The sequence below is a fragment of the Amia ocellicauda genome, chromosome 1, assembly GCF_036373705.1.
Source record: "Amia ocellicauda isolate fAmiCal2 chromosome 1, fAmiCal2.hap1, whole genome shotgun sequence".
In the NCBI taxonomy this organism is placed as follows: Eukaryota; Metazoa; Chordata; class Actinopteri; order Amiiformes; family Amiidae; genus Amia; species Amia ocellicauda.
Window position 1 is genome coordinate 22,960,273 of NC_089850.1, and position 20,540 is coordinate 22,980,812.

General features: G+C 43.4%; 1 long non-coding RNA gene across 1 annotated transcript; it reads left to right on the forward strand.

The window, feature by feature from the left end:
• The first annotated feature begins 914 nt into the window (after positions 1-914).
• On the forward strand, positions 915-11,020 carry LOC136759876 (uncharacterized). Its single transcript, XR_010820122.1, has 3 exons — positions 915-991; positions 9,774-10,128; positions 10,340-11,020. It is a non-coding gene; the product is annotated as an uncharacterized LOC136759876 (long non-coding RNA).
• Positions 11,021-20,540: the final 9,520 nt, after the last annotated feature.

Consider the following 20,540-nt stretch of genomic DNA (forward strand, 5'->3'; position numbering starts at 1 on the left):
GTTTAGCCTCCTTGGCATCCTGTGGATAAAGCGCAGTGATGACGGAAAAGGGTGTGTCGCCCTCGGAGAATGGAACACGAACAAGCCATAAAAGACAGTTTAGTGCAACAGTCAGTTGTTGTAGTCATAAAGGCTGTCTGGAAATGACAACATGTAGCTAGGAGTTCTAAAGCAATACACAGCCATTGTGAACTGCTCCTGTGGGTTTAAACCTAAAGCATTATGAAAGTTTAGGGAGAAATCATAAATGATCATCAGTGGAATGGAAACACAATGTAGCATCAGCAGAGATAAAGATGGGAGGAGTTCTCATACAAATATTCAACATGTCATATTAGCCATAATCAAGAGGCCTCACACACCCAGGGGACTGTTATTTGGGAATCCCTCCAACAGACTCTCCCAACAGAGGCCATAGGGCAGTCCTTCCAAACATGTAATTGATTACAGCATTCAATAACATGATAGTTGCAGAATAAGAAAACTTGAAAGTGGAGTTCTAAGTGTCTATGGTAATTCAACAGTCAAATCCGAAGTTAGGTTTCCGAAATCCTAATAAGAAATCAAGTGGGTTTTCGTTCGGTCAAGCAAAGCTAGTTATCTCAAGAAATGAAAACATTAGTAAAGAAATTAAAAACATGGCAGACTGGAAAGTCCTGAAGGACACAAAGCCTCATCAGCAGAGTACCCTGTGTACAAAAACAAACTAAGACAGGGAGATAGAAGAAGGAAGGGAGGGAAGAAAGGCAGATAATATTACTGCCTGAGCAGTATGAAAAAGACAACATACACAGAGCATACTCAATCACCTAGTAACATTTTAAACAATAATTCTAGGCACTTCTTAGTAATGGAAGAGCCACAAACAAATCTAAACCCCTACTAAAATATGGATCTCTCTTACAGGAGGAGCAAGACGCATTTGCTAATCCTTGGAGATAAAAATACATCTCTTTCACCTCTTCAGCAGGGAACCAGGAGCAGACAGAATGTAAGTACATGTGTGCATGTAAACCATGAAATGTAGTCTTCAAATGCTTGTCCTAAACAGAAACACATGCCTATATTGATTATCAGTATAAATGTGAAAGCAACTGCTACACCCCAGACAAACTAGTCCCTCCTTTAGTGCTGTGATATCCTCTTTGTCCACACTACTACCCATGCACTCGCAGTGATTGTAACAGCGTTCAACATTATTCTGGCCCTCTGACAATTAATGTCAATGTTCATGTCCTTCGCCCTTCTTTCGTTCAGAGTATTCTGTACTACCTATGCCATACCCTCCTAACACTCGTGTTGGTCTCGGAGATGGAGTTATGATAGCAGTCTGTGTGGGGGAATATGTAGATTCCCTTGATGAATTCATCCATGAATTCATTGGCAATGTAGACCTCCTTAGAGGTACTGTGTGACAGGGGACACAACACACCACTAGGCACTAGGTCACAACTACTACTGCCCTACCCTCTCATCATGAGGGAGACTCATGGCAGCAAATCGGCAGTGGGCATGAGTGTGACCCCCGTCTAATCAGGTGTGCAACCTGGAGTTCTCGACTATACCCACAGTGTTGGACTGAGCTGCTTCCAGTAGGCCACGGCACTAAACTGGGCCTCAGTGAGTGAAATGCGATTGTCTCAGGGGAAGAGGTGAAACGATGTTGAGTCTTAGCGTATCATTCTAGAATGATGAATAATATAATGCTGGATAATAGGATTGACCCTTGTGTAGTGTGGAGAGGCACAATCTCTCAGGCACAGAACTAACAAGTAGATCTCAAGCCAAGTCTCGACAGGCTTGTGGTCAGCATGTCTCATGTAGTGATATATGGTGTGAGCTATTGTGTATATTGTAGTGTGAGTGCATCTAATGTTTTGTTTCTGCTTCTGCCAACTCACAGAATCCCAGATCTGAAGTGTGTGCTATCCATTCTGCATACTCCCTTCTGTACCCACCTGTTGTGCTTGTGACTCGTGACAGTCTGCATTGAGCTGTATTTGATGGAATCGGTTCAGAACGCTCGCCAACCATTTGCATAGCGTCTCATGCATAAGACATGAAACATTCAAAGATTATATAGAAACATTACACAGTTATTACATTCATTATAAAGCACTTCTATGATGAGCGGTAGTTCCTGAAGTTTAGTTAGGCCTGATCATGTCCACTGCGCCTGAGGCAGAAGGTTGAAAAGCTGTCCTTCCATAGGCATTGAGATGTGTTCACTATAGTACTGGCTGGGAGCCACACATGGACACATATAACTGCAGGCAAAAAGGTGAATGGGATCAGGGTCTGTATTTTGCTAGGAATTCATTGGGAAGAGAGGTTGCTAGCACTTCATTCCCTTCGAGACCTCTCAGTGGTCTCTTTCCCTATAACAATTCAAAATGATTGATGATCTTCATGCTGGTGGTCACCAACCTGAAAATAAAAGTGTTAATGGGGTGACACCATGGTGTATCAAATCAAGGAGTGGGCACAATCTGAGCCAAGGCATCACTGCCTGCTAGATGGACATTACTGTTCAGAGTAGATAGCCGGGCATTAAAGTTATTTACCTTTGTCTCCCTCTGGCTCCTTCTGGGGCTCATTAAGCATTATCCTATCTCATTATTATTATTATTATTATTATTATTATTATTATTATTTCTTGGCAGACGCCCTTATCCAGGGCGTATTACAACATAAGTGCAAAACAAAGTACAAAAATACAGTTAAGTAAAAGGCATCAATCATTACAAATTCAATTTAACTAAAACATAGAAATTCAAAATATAATACATTTTACAAATTCAAATTTACAATTTACACAGGCATGTACAATAAGTGAGGTCCTACATGCTGGACGGTAAAAGCTAGGTGCTGTGAAGATGTAGGGTCACAGTCAAGGGCTACGGGAATGGGAGCAAGGAGGAAAACAAATCAAAAACACAAGAAGCATAATAAAACTGTGAAGTGCTATCTAGCAGGGATAGAGGACTAATATTACAAGTACTGTTGGAAAAGATGCGTCTTGAGTAAGCGCCGCAATGAGGTCAAGGACTCTGCTGTTTTGACTTCGGTGGGCAGGTCGTTCCACCATTTAGGGGCCAGGGATGAGAAGGAGCGGGCTCTGGAGGAAGGAGAGTGGAGAGGAGGTAGAGTTAGTCTTCTGGCGCTGGAGGAGCGCAGTGGTCTGGAGGGAATGTATGGAGAGACGAGTGTCCGAATGTAACTTGGTGCAGTGTGGTCGAGACAGCTGTAGGTGAGGGTCAATGTCTTGAACTGAATGCGTGCCGGTATCCGGAGCATGTGGAGGGAGCAGAGCAGTGGAGTAGCGTGTGCGAATTGTGGCAGAGAGAATACCAAACGAGCCGCAGAGTTCTGGATGAGCTGGAGCGGCGGGTAGTAGATGCAGGCAGGCCGGCCAGGAGGGAGTTGCAGTAGTCCAGGCGGGAGAGGACCAGTGACTGGACAAGCAGCTGAGTCGAGTAGTCAGTGAGGAAGGGGTGGATCCGGCGTATGTTGCTCAGGAAGAATCTGCAGGTGCGTGCCAGCGTGGTGATGTGCTGGGTGTAGGATAGCGCGGGATCGAGGGTGACTCCTAGATTTTTAGCGGAAGAAGAAGGAGAGATGTGGTGGATTCCAAGGGGATCGAGATGGGGAGGTCAGCAGAAGGTGAGGAAGAGTGGGGGAAAAACAGGAGATCCAATTTGGAGAGGTTGAGCTTGAGGTGGTGTGAGTGCATCCAGGTGGAAATAGCAGACAAGCAGGAAGAGATGCGAGAGGGGATGAGAGGGTCGGAAGAGGGAAAAGACAGGAAGATCTGGGCATCATCAGCGTAGAAGTGGTAGGAGAAACCATGGGATGCGATGAGGGGGCCCAGGGAGTGAGTGTAGAGAGAGAACAGGAGGGGGCCCAGGACGGAGCCTTGGGGAACGCCTGTGAGGAGAGGTTGGGGGGTGGATGAGGAGCCTCACCATGTCACTTGGTAGGACCAGTCACTGAGGTAGGAGGAGAACCAGGTGGGAGCAGTCCCGTGGACCCCCCGCTCAAGAGTCTTTGAGAGGAAGGGGAGTAGGGAGACAGGGCGATAGTTCTGAGGAGAGGTAGCGTCAAGGGTTGGTTTCTTGAGCAGTGGGATGACAGCAGCTTGTTTAAATGTAGAGGGGAAACAGCCAGAGAGGAGTGAGGAGTTGAGGAGGGAAGAGATGAAAGGGAGAAGATCAGGAGCGGTCGCTTGGAAGAGGCGAGAAGGGAGAGGGTCCAGGGCACACGTTGTAGGTTTGTGACGTAGGAGGAGAGCAGAAACTTCAGCATCTTAGAGAGGTGAGAATGAAGAAAAGGAAGCTTGATTGGTGGGAGGTTTGGGTGTAATGGGAGAGGAGGGTGGAGTATTGTTGAGCCTGTGGATGTCTGCAATCTTGGAGGAGAAGAAGGAGGCGAAATCATCAGCAGTGAGAGATGAGGGAGGTGGAGGGGGGGGCAAGCAGGGAGGAGAAAGTGAAGAAGAGTTTGTGGGGGTTGTTGACAGTGGATTTGAAGAGAGATTGGAAGTAAGACTTCTTGGCTGAGGTGAGTGAGGAGGAGAATGTGGACAGTAGAGAGTGGTAGACTTCGAGGGCAGCTGGGAGTTTGGTCCTTTTCCACTTCTGTTCGGCGGCGCGCAGACTAGTTTGGGTTGAGCGGAGAACAGCAGAGAGCCAAGGCTGAGGAGGGGAGGGACGGGCAGGACGAGACATGAGAGGACAGAGGGAGTCAAGGGAGGAGGTGAGGGAGGAGAACAAAGAGGAGGTAGCACAGTTGACAGATAGATGGGAAAAACAGTCAATGGAAGGTAAGAGGGTGAGGGCAGTGGAGGCAAGGGTGGAGGGGGAGACAGAGCGGAGATTACGGTGGAAGGTGACAGAGGGAGTGGGTGGAGTGGGGAGGGAGGGGAGGGAAAGAGAGAAGGAAATGCAGTGGTGGTCCGAGATGTCCATGGGTGTCACGGAGAGCATTGAAGGGGAGCAGCCTCTAGAGAAGATGAGGTCTAGCTGGGGGCCTGCCCTGTGAGTGGGGGGAGATGGGGAGAGAGAGAAGTTGAAAAAGTGAAGGAGAGGAAGAAATCCGGCACAGTGGGAAGGGTTGGAGAGGTGGATGTTGAAGTCTCCCAGGAGGATGGTAGGTGAGGACAGCGAGGGGAGGGAGGAGAGAAGAAAGTCGAGTTCATCCAGGAAGGAGGTGAGTGGACCAGGTGGACGGTAGAGAACTAGAAGGAAGAGGTTAGAGGGAGAGGTGATTTCCACTGCATGGAATTCAAAGCTGTGGGTTGAGATAGAGGAGAGAGAGGGGGGGACAGAGAAGAGGAGAGAAGGGGAGAGCAGGAGCCCTGTTCCTCCTCCCTGCCCAGTAAAACGAGGGGAGTGAGACAGGACGAACAGAGAGGATAATGCAGCAGGGGTGGTAGAGTTTTCTGGGGAGATCCATGTCTCGGCCATGTCGGCCTTGTTGGAAGCTGAGTGTCAGTTCCACAGGCCCCCAGAGAGTGGAATAGAGGGGAGGGAGGAGGAGGGGAGAGGCAGAGAGATGAGGTTGGAGGGATTAGGGAAACAATGGCGCACAGGTGCATGCCGAAAAGACGGAGAGAGCAGGACGGGAATCGGAGAGATCGTCATGGTTGTCTGTTGTTGCTGAGCAGCGTCTCGTCGCTGGAGTCCCCGCAGCTCGAGTCCCTGCCCTTTGGAGATGGGGCCCTTCGGAAGGGGGGCACTGAAGGCTGCTGGCGCTGACTGCTGGCACAGAGGTGTGGGGGGTGGTTAAATACGACACCTGTAACTAATTAGGACAGTGCACACCTGTGTTGCGTTGAATGACACAAGGCTGGTCAGGATGGCCCTCCCTCCCACGCAGGACTGCTAATAGCACAATTAATGGCCGCTTTATGTCTGAATACAGACAAAGACAGTGCCAGACACATGCAGTTACACTGAACAATAGCTCGTAGTAATGCTAAATTAATGCTAAATAAATGCTAAATAATTACAGTCTGCAGTTTAACGCTTCTGGTTTACAGAAAGTGTGTGTCGAGTGTGCTAAGTAAGTTGCTAAATTAACTAACAAACAGTCGCTGCTCTTACTACAATACAGTTGCAAGATATATAATTCATAGCTAAACAAGTAACCACGTAAACAATCAATGTAACTCTTAACTAAACTAGGAAACACGAGAGAAAAAAGCGATACTTAACTGTGGTGACTTAAGCGACTCCTCAGCTGGCTTGCCCGCGTGTCCAGTATATACATTGTGCAGAAGGCTGGTCTGTGGCCGTGTCCTAGCTGGGCTAGTGGAACAGAGGGCTGTTGCCGCTGTCCCCAATGCATGGCACTCAAGCTGATTCTCGCTAGCTCGCTGTGTGGATAGTTTATTGGACACCAGGTCTGTGACCCCGCTCTAGCTGTGAGCTAGTAGAGCAGTGAACCACTGATGCTGTCCATAGCGGCGGGCACTCGAGCTGCCTCTCGTGTATCGCTGTGTACATATTTAATTTGTTACAACATGGCAGAGCTGTCATTGCTCTGCTAATCAGCAGGTGTCAACTGTTCATGTGTTGCATGAGAGCTGACTTCTGCACCCCACAGTGTATATAGTTTGTTTATCACAACATGACCTACAGTGAGGGGAAAAAAGTATTTGGTCCCCTGCTGATTTTGTACGTTTGCCCACTGACAAAGAAATGATCAGTCTATAATTTTAATGGTAGGTGTATTTTAACAGTGAGAGACAGAATAACAACAAAAAAATCCTGAAAAACGCATTTCAAAAAAGTTATACATTGATTTGCATGTTAATGCCATAGCAACTGCTCCCCCCCACTGGAGCCTGCCCCCCCTGCCTGACGTCCCTGCAGTACGCGCCGCTAGGCAGAGATGAGGCAGAGATGAGGCAATCCTTGCCCTGAATAGCTGGATGGACCACACCTGCGCCCTCCTGTCTGCACAGGCAGCGCAAACAGCAGCCAAGACCCTGACCCCCCCACATCTCAAGTCTCCACTGCTGGCCCATGTACCATGGGATGTTGACGAGAGCCTCTCTGCCCTGTCTATGGACAAGGACAGCAGACAGGTAATCTGGGAGGAGGACCACCTGTTACTCGTGGGTTTGAAGTCAGAGGCGGAGCTCATGGAGGGGGAACCAGCCTTGTCCCCCCTACTCCATTGAGCAAAAACACTTCCCCTGTTCCTGTAAGTCAGGACCGGAAGTTTTGGACAGTGATCCAGAGGGCCGTGGACTGCTTGCAGATCCTCTGGCCCTCTGACCCTGCCCCCTCACACTCCAGGTTCAAAGAGAGACAGCGGTGGCGGCCGACCTGCTGGTCAATTTGATGCATCACAGCGCAAGGGCAACTGGACACTCCTTGGCAGCTATTGTGGCTGCACACCGCCAGCTCTGGCTGTCACAGGCAAGACGAGTAGATGCGCCCATATCGCCGGGCTTTACTTTAGGCCCCTCCATGAAGGAGATGCTGACAGGAAATTCCCAGGAGAGGGAACAGTCCCTGCAGCGAGCCAGGGTCTACCTGGTTACACCCTTGGCCCAGCCTTGCAGGCAGCCTTCAGCCTGTTCGAACCCCTTGTGTTGCCAGGGGCTCCATGTCTTCAATTATGCGCTGGCGCCAGAAAGAGTTGTCTCTATACACGTGTGTCTCTCCCTCTTCTGACTGAGAGCTCACCTCAGGATGTCCCCTTGCCAGAGGCTGCTGGGCCTCCTAGCGATAGCATCACAGACCCTCCTCCTCAACCTCCTCCGATTGAGGATGCTGCCGCGGTGGTTCGAGTCTTTACAGATGAATCTTCACCGCGATTATGCACGCCGAGTCACAGTCACTCCGGCGTGCTGGAAGGCGCTCCGTTGGTGGTGGAGCCCTCACAATTTGACCCTCGGTGTGCCCATGTGGCCAGTCTACCACCGAGCAGTTATGATGACAGATGCCTCCAAGCAGGGTTGGGGAGCAGTCTGCGATGGACGTGGAGTCCGAGACAGATGGACGGAGCCTAGCCAACACAATAGCGGACCTCCTCTCTCGTGGAGGCCCCCCGGTCTTGGAATGGCGCCTCCACCCATCTGTGGTACAGCAACTGTGGAGCTGGTTCGGCAGGGCGGACGTGGATCTCTGCCTCGGCACACTCCACACTCTGCCCACTATGGTTCTCCATCCAAGACCCCTCAGGAACCCTAGGGATCGATGCATTAGCCCACATGTGGCCGCGCTGTCTCCTTTACATGTTCCCACCATTCCCCCTTCTCCCAGTGGTCCTGGAGAAGGTCAGGAGAGAACGAGAAACAGTTCTGCTGATAGCCTAATTTTTCTAATACAATCACTCTTTCTACATATCTACCATATTACCAACAGTGACATTTTTTTCTAGGAAATCCAGTGCCCTCCATTGTCTCCCCAGATCCACTCACTCACTCTCCTCCACTGTGACAGCAACATCATCACAAGGACAACAGGCCCATCCTTTCACACCCACAGATTCTAACATGCCTTTCAAGAGATGGCATATGAGGAATTATACCATTCTACAACCACATCTCTACAACACAGGTTCACAACACACCGTTTCACAACATACTGTAGCTTCATCCACTGTCTAAAACATTGACCACATTTCACATGCAGCAAACGGTAATGTCACGTGGGGTGACAAGGCTCTGTATTATAATTTTATTTATAAAGTGGTTTCTTTTTTTTCCTTTGTGGAAAAGGTAGAGAGATCTGAAGGCAAGGTGGATGGAATAAAAGCCGTCCAATAAATCCTTTGTTAATGTGCAAAGAGTTCTTACAAACAGTGCAGCACTCCACACAGGAAGATGAACGCAGTAGAAAATAACAACAACAAAATAAATAGTCTTGTCCTAAAAAATGGACTTCCTTTGAATTGGAGATATTTAAAAAGTGACATAGTGCATAGTCCTCCTGTGCAGGTCCTCCCACTTTGGGTTCACCATCACTCTAAATAAACAAACAGACATTTTCTGGCCAGAAATAAACATACAAACAAACACTTTAAATAAAGTTATCAAAATTAATTTTCCACAATTACATATTTATCATATCACAACATCTCTTAATACTTTAAACACAGAAAAGAAAACCTTACTTTCATGTTATGTAGGTGATACCTTCATAAGAGTGTTTAGTGCGCTGCTGCCTGTCCTATAAGGTGACATCACGCAGCTGCCATGAGTGCCAACACACGCACGCACATGCACGCACACAAAGATACTGCATAGCGCTTACTTCAATTACACAAACAAATGCATGTAATTACTTTATACCAGTTAGCACTGGACAAATACACAGTGATATTAGCATTGTATTCAAACCAAGGAATCACTGAACCTTCAATAACATTTCAACACGCATTTACACTTCCCCTCAAACTGCAATCGCCGATCTTCCTCTCCATTCAAATTCAAGAACGAACGGAGCGCAATAGGTACGACTTGGATGTATATGTATATAAAACGGTTACAGATATAAACAACTTAATCAAACTTTTCCCTTTCCCCCCTCGCTATGCCGCTGTAGATCTTCCTCTGATTATTATTTAAATGCAGATCATTATAGCCACATTTGTGATGAGTACCCGCGTTGATTGATGTGATTTTATTTATTATTATTATTATTGCCATTGTTCTCATTGATTATCACTATTCACGTGTGGTTTTAATTGATTGGTTTATTGGTTCATTATTATTCACTGCTTGCTGTTTAATCACATTGTTTTCCTTTTTAATTTAGCTAAATTGCCAAATGTTGCACACCTGCCTCAGATCAAAGAGAATCGCTGCTCAAATCAAATCTCTATCACCCGAGCTCCCAGCTCTAATGAGGGGTGAGGGGAATTAAAAGACTGCCTGAGCCAGAGAGGAGATTCAATCGTGGGATTCATGTTAGTTACAAGGAGGAGTGTGGAGAGACACAGAAGGCTGAGTCTTTTGAGAAAGATTTTGTGGACTCGTATTAAGGCGATTTTCAAAGCCGCGGACGGAAGATCCCAGCGTGGAGTGTGTCAGAGACTGCTAAGGGGGATAAGGATGTATCTGAAGACAAGCAGTGCCAGAGATGGGGAGACAGACTCCATAACCTGACATAAGTATATGATAAATGCTATGAGAGCATAACATGCATTGTTTATTAAGAATCTGTTGATTATACTGTATTACCTGCTGCCCTGCAGTCCCTGCTGTAACCTGCCATTTGGTGCACTAGCCTGGAGATCTGAAATAAACCAGAAAGGAAAGGAAATATTCAGCTGAATTGAATCACAGTAATAGCACATCAGTAACTGCAACATTTACCTGCAGATCTATTGGGAGTGGTGGTGCAGGAGCCTCCCCCCCTGGTCCCAGTGAAGGTGTTTCGAGCATACCTGGAGGGAAAGAGTGCTGACCTGCTGGACTGTAGGGCTGAAAGAGAGAGACAATAAACGGATTTCCCTAAGCAGAACTCCACAGGGAGAAGATTCCACAGACATGAGCAACCAAATAATTGCAGGATTTGTTCTGTGTTATACTAATCGACAAATGAAGCATAGGTTTTATTAGATTCGTTTTTAGTTTTCTTTGTTATTGTTAGATTAGGGAAAATAGTTTTAGGATATTTCAGGATTTTTTATAATACTGTGTGTGTCTATGCCAGTAGGGCAGTCAAAGGCAGTAAAAATGTGTATTGTGGGTGGGCGGGTCAGTTCGGGGACCCTGTTTGTCTGTGTGGGTGTGCATGAGTGTGTATGTGTGTTGCATGTGTGGTGTTATTGTGTTGGGCTAGGGAGGGATGTTAGTGGGTTAACAGTGTTTGTGTGGCTCCCCTGTTTCCGGGTGGTATAGCTGGAGAGTGATAATTGGACATGTGGGAGTCACCTGACGGGGATATATAGAGGTGTGGTGCCACGCCACTCAGGGAGTCAAGTTGGAGTTTACTAAGGAGTCAGACCTGTATGTGTTATAATCTGAATGGAAAAAGGGGGAAAGTGGAAGTACCTCTGAGAGAAGATTTAATAAATGACAGTTTTGTTTTGGAAAACTCTGCTTCGAGTGACTTAATTTCCACAGCGACCAAAACAGGCAAGGTTGCTGTAAAGTATGCTACTCATAACTGTTGTATTTAGTAACTGCAAACTGGCTTTTATTTAACTCGCCATTGGAACATGCTGTACTACAAATGCCATCTTTTTACTCCTTTTCGTTCCTCCTTTTTCCCCACCCCCCTTAAGCCTTTTGTCATTTGACGTTCTCCTAAGAACTGTGTTAAAGTGGTAAAACCCCAATATTCCACATTCCTCTCCCTTTAATTAATCTCCCATTCTATTTTTTTTTTTTTACATATAAAACAAAAACGCAAACAACTCACTCTCTTACTCTAAGGACAGGGGTGGACTACCCTGTACCTCCAGGCAATTATGAGGGATTATTCTGCCCTCTCTTCCTTTAACTACCTTTAACTATAATGTTTTAACGTTTAACTATCCATCAGTACCCGAGGCTTCGGAGTGCGGCTAGAGCGGTGCAAAAAGACTGTCTTCAGTTTGGACTTCCGTCATACTGTCCCGATGCTCTGGACTGTTGTTGACACTCCCCTGCTCTTCTGTGTTACCAGCTGATCCTGTGCATTTGTCTTTGAATCTCCCAGGCCTTCCTGGCTCAACTGGGGTTGATCAGCAACGGTGTCCTCTCCTTCAGGCTGTGGCATGTTTGACTCGAGTATTTTAGATGAACACCACCTGATATGGTCCACATGTCTCCGGCAGGCTCTGCCATCATGCAATTGTACCACGTATGATACTGATCCTGTCTTTTTGATTAAGATACCTAGTAACCACGGCGGTCCTGTGCCAAAATTGTGAGCAAACATTCTGTCCCCCACTGTATAGGACCATTGTCTGGCATGTCTGTCATGATATTCCTTCTGTAGCTCTTGTTTCCGTTCAACCCTGGTTCTTTCATCTGGGTAGAGGGCTCGGCTGGTGATTTACCAGTGGTGGCTTGGGGTGTAACTGTACTTTTGAAACTGTATGGTATAACTGTACTCAGTTTTGACTCCATATTTCCCTTTTCCATGTTCTTTAACACTAGAAGCGCTGATCCGGTCAATTTGACCGATTTGGTTATTAAAATTTGAATTACTCTGTGTTCCTAAATACACTGCGCATACCCGTTCGTGACTTTTCCTAAATATATGTATTAAACATGCCTACAGTGTTTTAGCTGGCTAAACGCGAAAATAAATAAGTTATAAACACATTTACCTAGAATAGACAAAATTGGGTTATTTTGACTGGTCATTTAAATACATAATAAATCAAATATAACGCACAATCCTGCCTACCCTTTACAAATACAGTCAGTCCGCCACTCAAGTGGCGATCTCTACCTGTCTACAGTCTTTCATGTGCTTAAACACACGCATTGTACAGCATTACAGGTGTTTTCTTACAGCTGTAGTCAGATTGAGTGGATACAGTGATTACCCACAAATAAACATGAATTGGAAACGAAGTTTGAAGAGAGCAAGTTTTGGACATGCTGTGTATATGAACATGACTGATTCAGGGGAATCAGTGATACTGGCAATGACAGATCATTCGTGGGTTTGTGCCAGTGGTGTGAAAACACTGCGACTGAAACGCCAGGTACAAATGGCACAGAGTGCTTTTACTCTACTGATCAATACGCAATTGCTATGCACAGTACAGAGTGCAATAGCACAGGCACATCCACCAAAATAATGATTCATGGACATTATCAGCGGAGGAGCATTTATTGCGATGCTATATATTCATTTATTGCGATGCTATATATTCAGACTGTACCAAGCTGTCAGGTATGCAGGCTAAATATATAGTAAATATTTTATTGAAATACAAAGCTACAGTGAATACAAGCACTGTATGCTGAAAACAAAGTTTACGGTGTTGAAAATGTTGACTTTAGTGTACAATTATGTTTTGATAAATGCAATACTTATTTTTGAACTATAAAATTGCTTTTGAGCATTATTCCAATATTTACGTTCACACTTGTTTCATTATCTTATTGTATGCTGTTTATGAGCTTTTTGCTTATTGTAGGCTATATAGTTATTTATGTTTTGACTGCAGTGTGTGAGTTTAGAAAAATGTGCGTTGTTATTAATAGAAATAATATTAATGTTTTATGGTCATATTTCAATTTGTGCTATGCAAATGTTGGATTTGAAGTTCATGAATAAAACTGCTGATCCATTTTAGGCCACTACACATAGCTCCATGCCAAACACTTCATGTGCACTATACCTGGATGTGCCTCTTGCAGCAATTTTAAAACTTGCGGTCTCATTGTAGGTGGAATAATGACACAAGCTCCCCACATAAGACATCCCTCCATGAGGCTTATTTCTTCTTTCCTTCAATCATAAGGCCTGGTTTCTTTATTTGGCACCCCCGCCCAACCATTTGTAAGTAGCCTGCGTATTTTTGATAACACAGGGTCTCTTTCAGTAGCCAGGCTGACTTGTTTTGCATCTAATGGGGACATTGAAAGCCATTCCATTAAAATGACTGTTTTGGTTGGCATGGGCACTTTTAATGGGCATTCCGGTAAGGGTAGTCTGCTCAGTGCATTAGCATTGCCAAGGTCCCCCACTGGTTTATATTGAAAACTAATCATATGCAGCCAATGTTAGGGCCCAGTACTGAATTATGGCTAAGGCCATTGGGGGTATTGGTTTATTTTCATTAAACAAGCTTTGGAGGGGCATGTGATCTGAATTTATTGTAAAATGCTGGTCCAGTAGATAGCAATGGAACCGCTTCACACCAAAAATCACAGCAACCCCTTCCTTCTCCAGTTGGGAAAACATGTTCTCTGCTGGTGCATGATGCATAGCTGATGGGTCGCTCTGAACCATCCTGTGTGCCAATACCGCTCCCAATCCATATGGAGAAGCATCACAGGATAACAACAGGGCTTTTCTACAATCATAATGCACCAGTACATCTGAGGACTGAAGCAAAGCCTTTGTCTGTTCCCGACCCCACTGCCATCTGACCTGTTTCTGCAACCGTTTCTGCAATAGCGCTTGGTACCCTGTACCTAGTGTCCAGAATAACTCTGCCCAGTTTAATTTCAACTACTTTAAACAGTCCCAACCCAGCAAACTGAGGCCTTCCCCCTTTACTACAGTGAGTGGTTAATGTATCTCTTGTCCTTGGAATTCAACCACAATGCTAATGGACCCCAGTATTGTTCTCCTGTATAACTGCGCAGAACCACATCCGATGTGTTAAACGCAGGTGTGCTATCCAAGGGACATTTTCTGCTAAAGGTAGCTTCACCAATTATTGATACTGAAACACCTGTATCAATCTCCTTAGTGATTTCCTGGTCAATAAAAATAACCTCCAAGGCTTTTCCCACTGTTGTTGGCTTCTCACATTGAACATTGTATACACTTCACTTTCCTCTACTAAGTGTGTAGACTCCTCCCCAGTGGCGATTCTAGTGTATGTGGGGGCCCCAGTAAAAATAATTCCTGACGGTGTTAGTAGTTAGTAGTAGTATATATATTACCATATTGATGGGTTCCGAAGGAATGTGCAGGGTGGTGGGGGTCTTCAACTGTTTTTCAAACCCACCAAAAGATTTGTCTTTAAGCCAGACTGATTCTTTAGTAAAATAGCTATTTTTCTCTATACGTGTGAAGCTCCAAAAGAGCGCTATATATATACCCTTCAGATTCTTTAGAAAACATAGATATTTTTCCCTACAGTAATGAAGCTCCAAAAGAGTTGTATTTAAGTCCTCCTGATTTATTTAGTAGAATAGCTATTTTTCCCTATGCGAGTGAAGCTCCAAAAGAGTTCTATTAAAGCCCTCCCGATTCTTTAGTAACATAGATACGTTTACTTAAGCGAGATCCGCGAGGCTGTCTCTTCAACAGGGCCAAAGCTGTTACCTCTTTCAAATGGACAAGGGTTATGTCAGTCTGGAGCTTTTTGAGCAAGTGGGGGTGGGGAGGAGCTGTCTACGTCTTTAGTAACCTTTAGTAACAGGTGGGGTCTGTTTTCAATTTAAGAAGCGGCTCTGTTTACATTTGAGGTGATGGGCCCCCCTAGCCCCGGATAATGGAATGTGTTGAGAGATAGCGATCTGTAGAAGCGGTGGGGGCTGTGGACAGCTTGAGAGACACAAGATGGACTGAACTTTAGAAAATCCTGAATATGAGCAAAATGAAAAGAAATGTAATACAGAAAATGTAAATTAAAACTTTCAGTAATCAGCATAATCTCAGTAAATACTACACCAACCCAAGACCAATATTTTCTTACATTTCAGAATATATATCAAACGTATTATTTAAAGAACAGATACAATGTAAAGATTGAATAAATTCAATTATGAAGTTTTAAAGGTGTGTGTGTGTGTGTGTTCACAACACCCGGTGATGTAAAAGCAATGTAACGTTACTAAGTTAAGAAATCCTTAAATATAGAAGAGTTATAGAATATATATGTTATATAAGAAGCATAGACTATATATGTAGAAACTGGGACATTTCAATACAACTCAATAAAAGCAGCATTTGTAATAATATTAGTAATCAAACATCAAATTATTATGTAATATAAACCATTCACGCGTTAAGATTAAGTAAATACACTCAATACGATCTCAGAACATTCTCTGTGTGTGTGTGTGTGTGTGTGTGTGTGTGTGTGTGTTTACACATATACCGAGTGCAGGCTGGAACGCTTATCTCAAGGGCTCAGATTCTGATGAGAACGAGCTGTTATCTAGACGCTTGTATTAAAAAAAAAAAAAGTTTAACTTAATACAATAATGTGATAAAGAATCCTACCTGAAACAATGTTGGAAACCTGTAACTATAATCAAAATATAAGAGTTATTCTTAACCATTAGGCCGTATGAAGATATAAAAACATGATAACTATTTAATTAATGAATGATGGTTACCACAAAACATTTAGGAATCTGGTGGTACATACAGCCGCTATGTGTTAAAAGATAACACGTGTGGCAGTGGTGGGGGATGTTGTAACATCAATCACGCGTAGAGAGAGAGAGAGAGAGAGAGAGCACTTAATAAGCCCCCTTGTCTAAATAGGTATTTTGGTTCTAAAATGTAATAAAATATAATAAGAGATGTATACAAACCTAGAAAAGACAACTTTATTTATTTCATTTTAAACGTGTGTATTTAATGTTGATGTCACAATGTTTAGGCTCGACTGATTATATAAATATATTCTTTACACAGTTTTAAACACGTAGGGATATATATATATATTATATATGAAAATAAATGGAAAGACCTACAGAAAACTTTATTAAACATATGTCAACAACAAGCGTTGTACATGATGTACAACATACGATAGATACGTGTAATTTACAGAACATTTAAAGATATTAAGGTTAAATAAATCTAATAAGCCCGATATTTTCATGAACAAACTTAGATTACTTATCCTCGAGCGCCACCCTACGGATTGTCAAAGACATTTTTTCAAGCGTGTGAACGCGAATTTGGAGAGCGGACTAATAGAATAAACACTACCTTGATTAAAGATCTGTCGCAGTTTCTTCAATTTCTGTTTTCCAAAGAGTATGATGTGTCACACTTTAGCTTTGTAACTGACAGAGTAGCTCAGGTTCAGTGGCGACAACCTCAAGATTTCCCGACCAAGCCAGGGAATGTCAACATTTTTATAGCTGTTTTTACAACAGCTTATGCTAGATTAGAGTTGTATAGTTTAATGGAGCGTCTGCAGGAGCGAACTTTATATCACGATACGGACTCTGTAGTCTTTGTCAGCAGACCGGGCGATTGGATGCCGCCGCTTGGAGATTATCTGGGCGAGTTAACAAATGAGCTAGACCCCATCACATCGTAGAGTTTGTTTCTGGGGGTCCAAAGACATATGCTTATAAAACAGCTTCAGGAAAGAGCTGTATGAAGGTGAAAGGTATAACTTTGAATCACACTAACAAGAAACTGATCAATATCAAGTCTCTAACTACTTTGGTTCAAAATTATGTTGCAGGCCTAGATCAAGGAATTCAACCTCAAGAGGTGATTACTTCCGGAAATCAGATCGTCCGAAATAATAAGGTGTACACTCTCGAAAACAGGCCACTACAGAAAAGGTTTTGGGTAGTGTACAACAAAAGAGTTATTTTGCCAGACTATAATACGCTACCCTATGGATATTGACGGGGGATTCGATAACAGACTTCAACACCCCTTTTCATGTATTATATCAGGTCCTTCCAATTCTGGTAAAAGTTTTTTTCTTAAAAGGCTTTTAGAGAATTCTGCAATGGCTATAACACAAACTCTTGATAACATAGTTTGGTGTTACTCATGTTGGCAACCTCTGTACGATGAGCTAATGGTTAAAATTAAAAATCTTAAATTTGTGGAAGGTGTCCCCGCATCGCTTTGTGATGATGATTTGTTACCCAGTGACAAATGCAATTTAATAGTGATAGACGATCTCATGGAAACGGCTAGTGACAATAGCGAAGTGGAGAAAGCTTTTACAAAATATACACACCATAGAAATTTGAGCATCGTCTATCTAGTTCAAAATTTATTTTTTCAAGGTAAAAAGAGTCGAACGATCAATTTAAATGCTAATTATATTATTCTTTTCAAAAATCCTAGAGAAAAGCTGCAGGTGAACACTTTGGCCCGGCAAATGTACCCCAGACAATCTAAATTCTTTTTGGAATCGTTCGAAGACGCGACTAAAAACGCTTATGGATACTTGCTAGTGGATTTAAAAGCGCAAACTCCCGAAGACTATCGACTCAGAGCGGGTTTGCTGCCCCCAGATTGGCCTGTAGTCTACGTGCTAAAGAGAAGAAATAAAAAATAGAATGTCGGCTAGGATAAGTAGAAACCTACCGCTTTTAAAGATATTATATGAGGGTAATCCTCGTCAGAGGAAAGCTGTGTTGTTGGCCGCCCCTTCTGATCTGATAGAAACTTTATGTGAAATCGCCTTAAACGTTCTATGGGGCAATATACCTTTAACAGCTTTTCAACTGGGTGAACTAACAAGAAGTTATCCGTTAAAAAGAAGAGAAAGGCTATTAACCAGAAAGGTGGTTTTATCGGCCCCCTCTTGAGCATAGCCTTGCCTTTCTTAACCAACCTTCTAGCTTCCAGATCTGTATAGTAGCGATGGAATACACCCAAAAAATGTTTTAGGTACCTCAAGAACAACTTGACAAACTAACAAAAACCCTGCCGCCTCCAGAATCCCTCCGACAGACTGTGGAAAATAATCTAGACTCTGAAATGAAGTCTATATTATCGCGATGCGATTTAAAAAAAAAAAGAATGAAAAAGTACAGCTTTATACAGCCGCCTTACAGAGATATCTGAGTATCGTTAAACAGGGTGCAAAAAGCCAGAGTACTCTAACTTTAATGTTGCCTTCGGAGAAAGAGCAGCTTTCTGAAAGTAGTGCGGTTATTGAAACAGAAGAAGAAGAACACCCTGTAGAGGCAGATGTGGTTTTATCAGATGTATTGAAAAGCATGCCTGTAAGAAGTCAAAGAAATGCAAAATATATTCTACATAAAATGTTTAACACCCCTCGGGTGACCTCCTGGAATAACCAAGGTGAATTTATTTTTAAAGGTCGGGTGATTAAAGGATCGCACATGTTTGATCTGTTCAAGAATGTAACGAGTTCTAATAAGATTCTGGATAGTAGGAGGCCTACGGGGTGGAGAGATTTCCTCCAAGCTTTGGCGTGTCTGAACATGCCTCAATCAACAATCCCTAACCAAACCACCCGTAACAAAATCTGCCTCTATAAGGCCGGTGAGAGTGATTGGGTTGAACCCCCCGCCAGAAAGAAAAGAATGAAACCTGCATCAAAACATAGATGGATACCTTATTAACGGTCTTTGTATGTAACATTTGATACTTTTATTACGTTGTATATCCATATTTTGACATGTATTACACCATTTTTACAACATGATATATTCTTATTCTGTAATGTTTTTTTTTAACATTGTATAATGTAATGATTATATAGGATTATGTCAAATAAAAATGCTTTTGTATTAAAGCTTTTCTTTTATTTAACATGCATGACATTTTTTAAAATATTTACAAGAACAGACATTCTGTATACATGTTAGGTATTTAACATAGTTATTATTAGGACACAATGTTTGAACAAACCAGGACACAGTTTTATTGTTTTTTCCTAAATCAGGGCCATACAGCGTCATAACATTTGTGTAGGGGAGACCTTTAGCTCTATGATATAAGAAAAACACACAGTGTTGACCGCAGGTTGTAGTCTGTAGACTTTGCACTTGGCGACAGTTATAAACCGGTTCTTTACAATTGTTTATTAAAAAGTTGTTGATCGTAGCTGGAAAATGAATAAAATCTGGAGGGTTTCCGTAAGAATCAAAAAATTTGCCGCGATGATCTTCCGTCAGATAAATAGCCAGCCAGTGCTCTCCAGGCATGGTTTCAGGGTGAGTGTTAATTATAAACATGGCGGGTAAGTTCTTTAGCTTCAATTCAGGTAATTGATCGCAGGCATAGACTCCGTGAAACAGCTTCTTAGTGTAGGGGTTACAGTTCATGACAGCCGTGAGCTCTCTGGTGTTCATGGTTAATAATAATCATAGAGCACATTCCTTCTCTGATTCACTTCTATAATATTGTCAAACACGGCGTACACAACCATATTTACAGTACCGGCTAGGGGTTGCTTAAAACATATTTCCAGTCTTATGTTTCCTGTTTTCACCAGGGAGAAATGTTGCCCGCACTCTTCATCGGGGGTTAGGTTGAAGGCGTACAAAGTGTAGCCGTTGATTTATTCAGCGCGGTTTATCAGCAGAGGCTGGTCCTTCAGATGTCTCCCTGTAGCGAGAACTAGACTGTAATATTCACGGACCGCGCAACCATTTTCAAAATCGGGTTGAAAAGGTTTGGCGGGGACCTGCGTGCCATCAACGTACAAAGCTATAAATTCTGCATTATAATGTTTAAAATTAAATGGATTCTTTGTATATGACCCTGTAAATGCGTTAAAATTATCCACCAGCCCGATAATGACATGTTTTGGGAGCTGTCCGAGGAAGAGGTTATCCTGATTCATAATGTGAGTTCCTGCCGCGATGCTGTGCACTTTCATATAGACTCTTTCAATGGGGTACTTGGCGTTAGTGGTCATTAGAGCCTGAGCGTGGCCTAGTTTAACAGCCGGTGAAACAGACACCTTTTTAACAAACAGAGAGGCCGATAAAATAATGAGTTTATATTTTTCATCATCATACAAAATTCATTTTTGTTCCAAATCATTTTTATCTTAATATCAACCCAATTGAGCATCAGTTTCTCTTGAAAAAATATGTCTGAATGAACATGACCAAAATTGGTCAAAATTGTTTTACTTGCTGTAGAAAATGTTGCTCTTTTTTTCAGACCCGCATTGGTGGATCCTTGACATCCATGGCGGCCGGT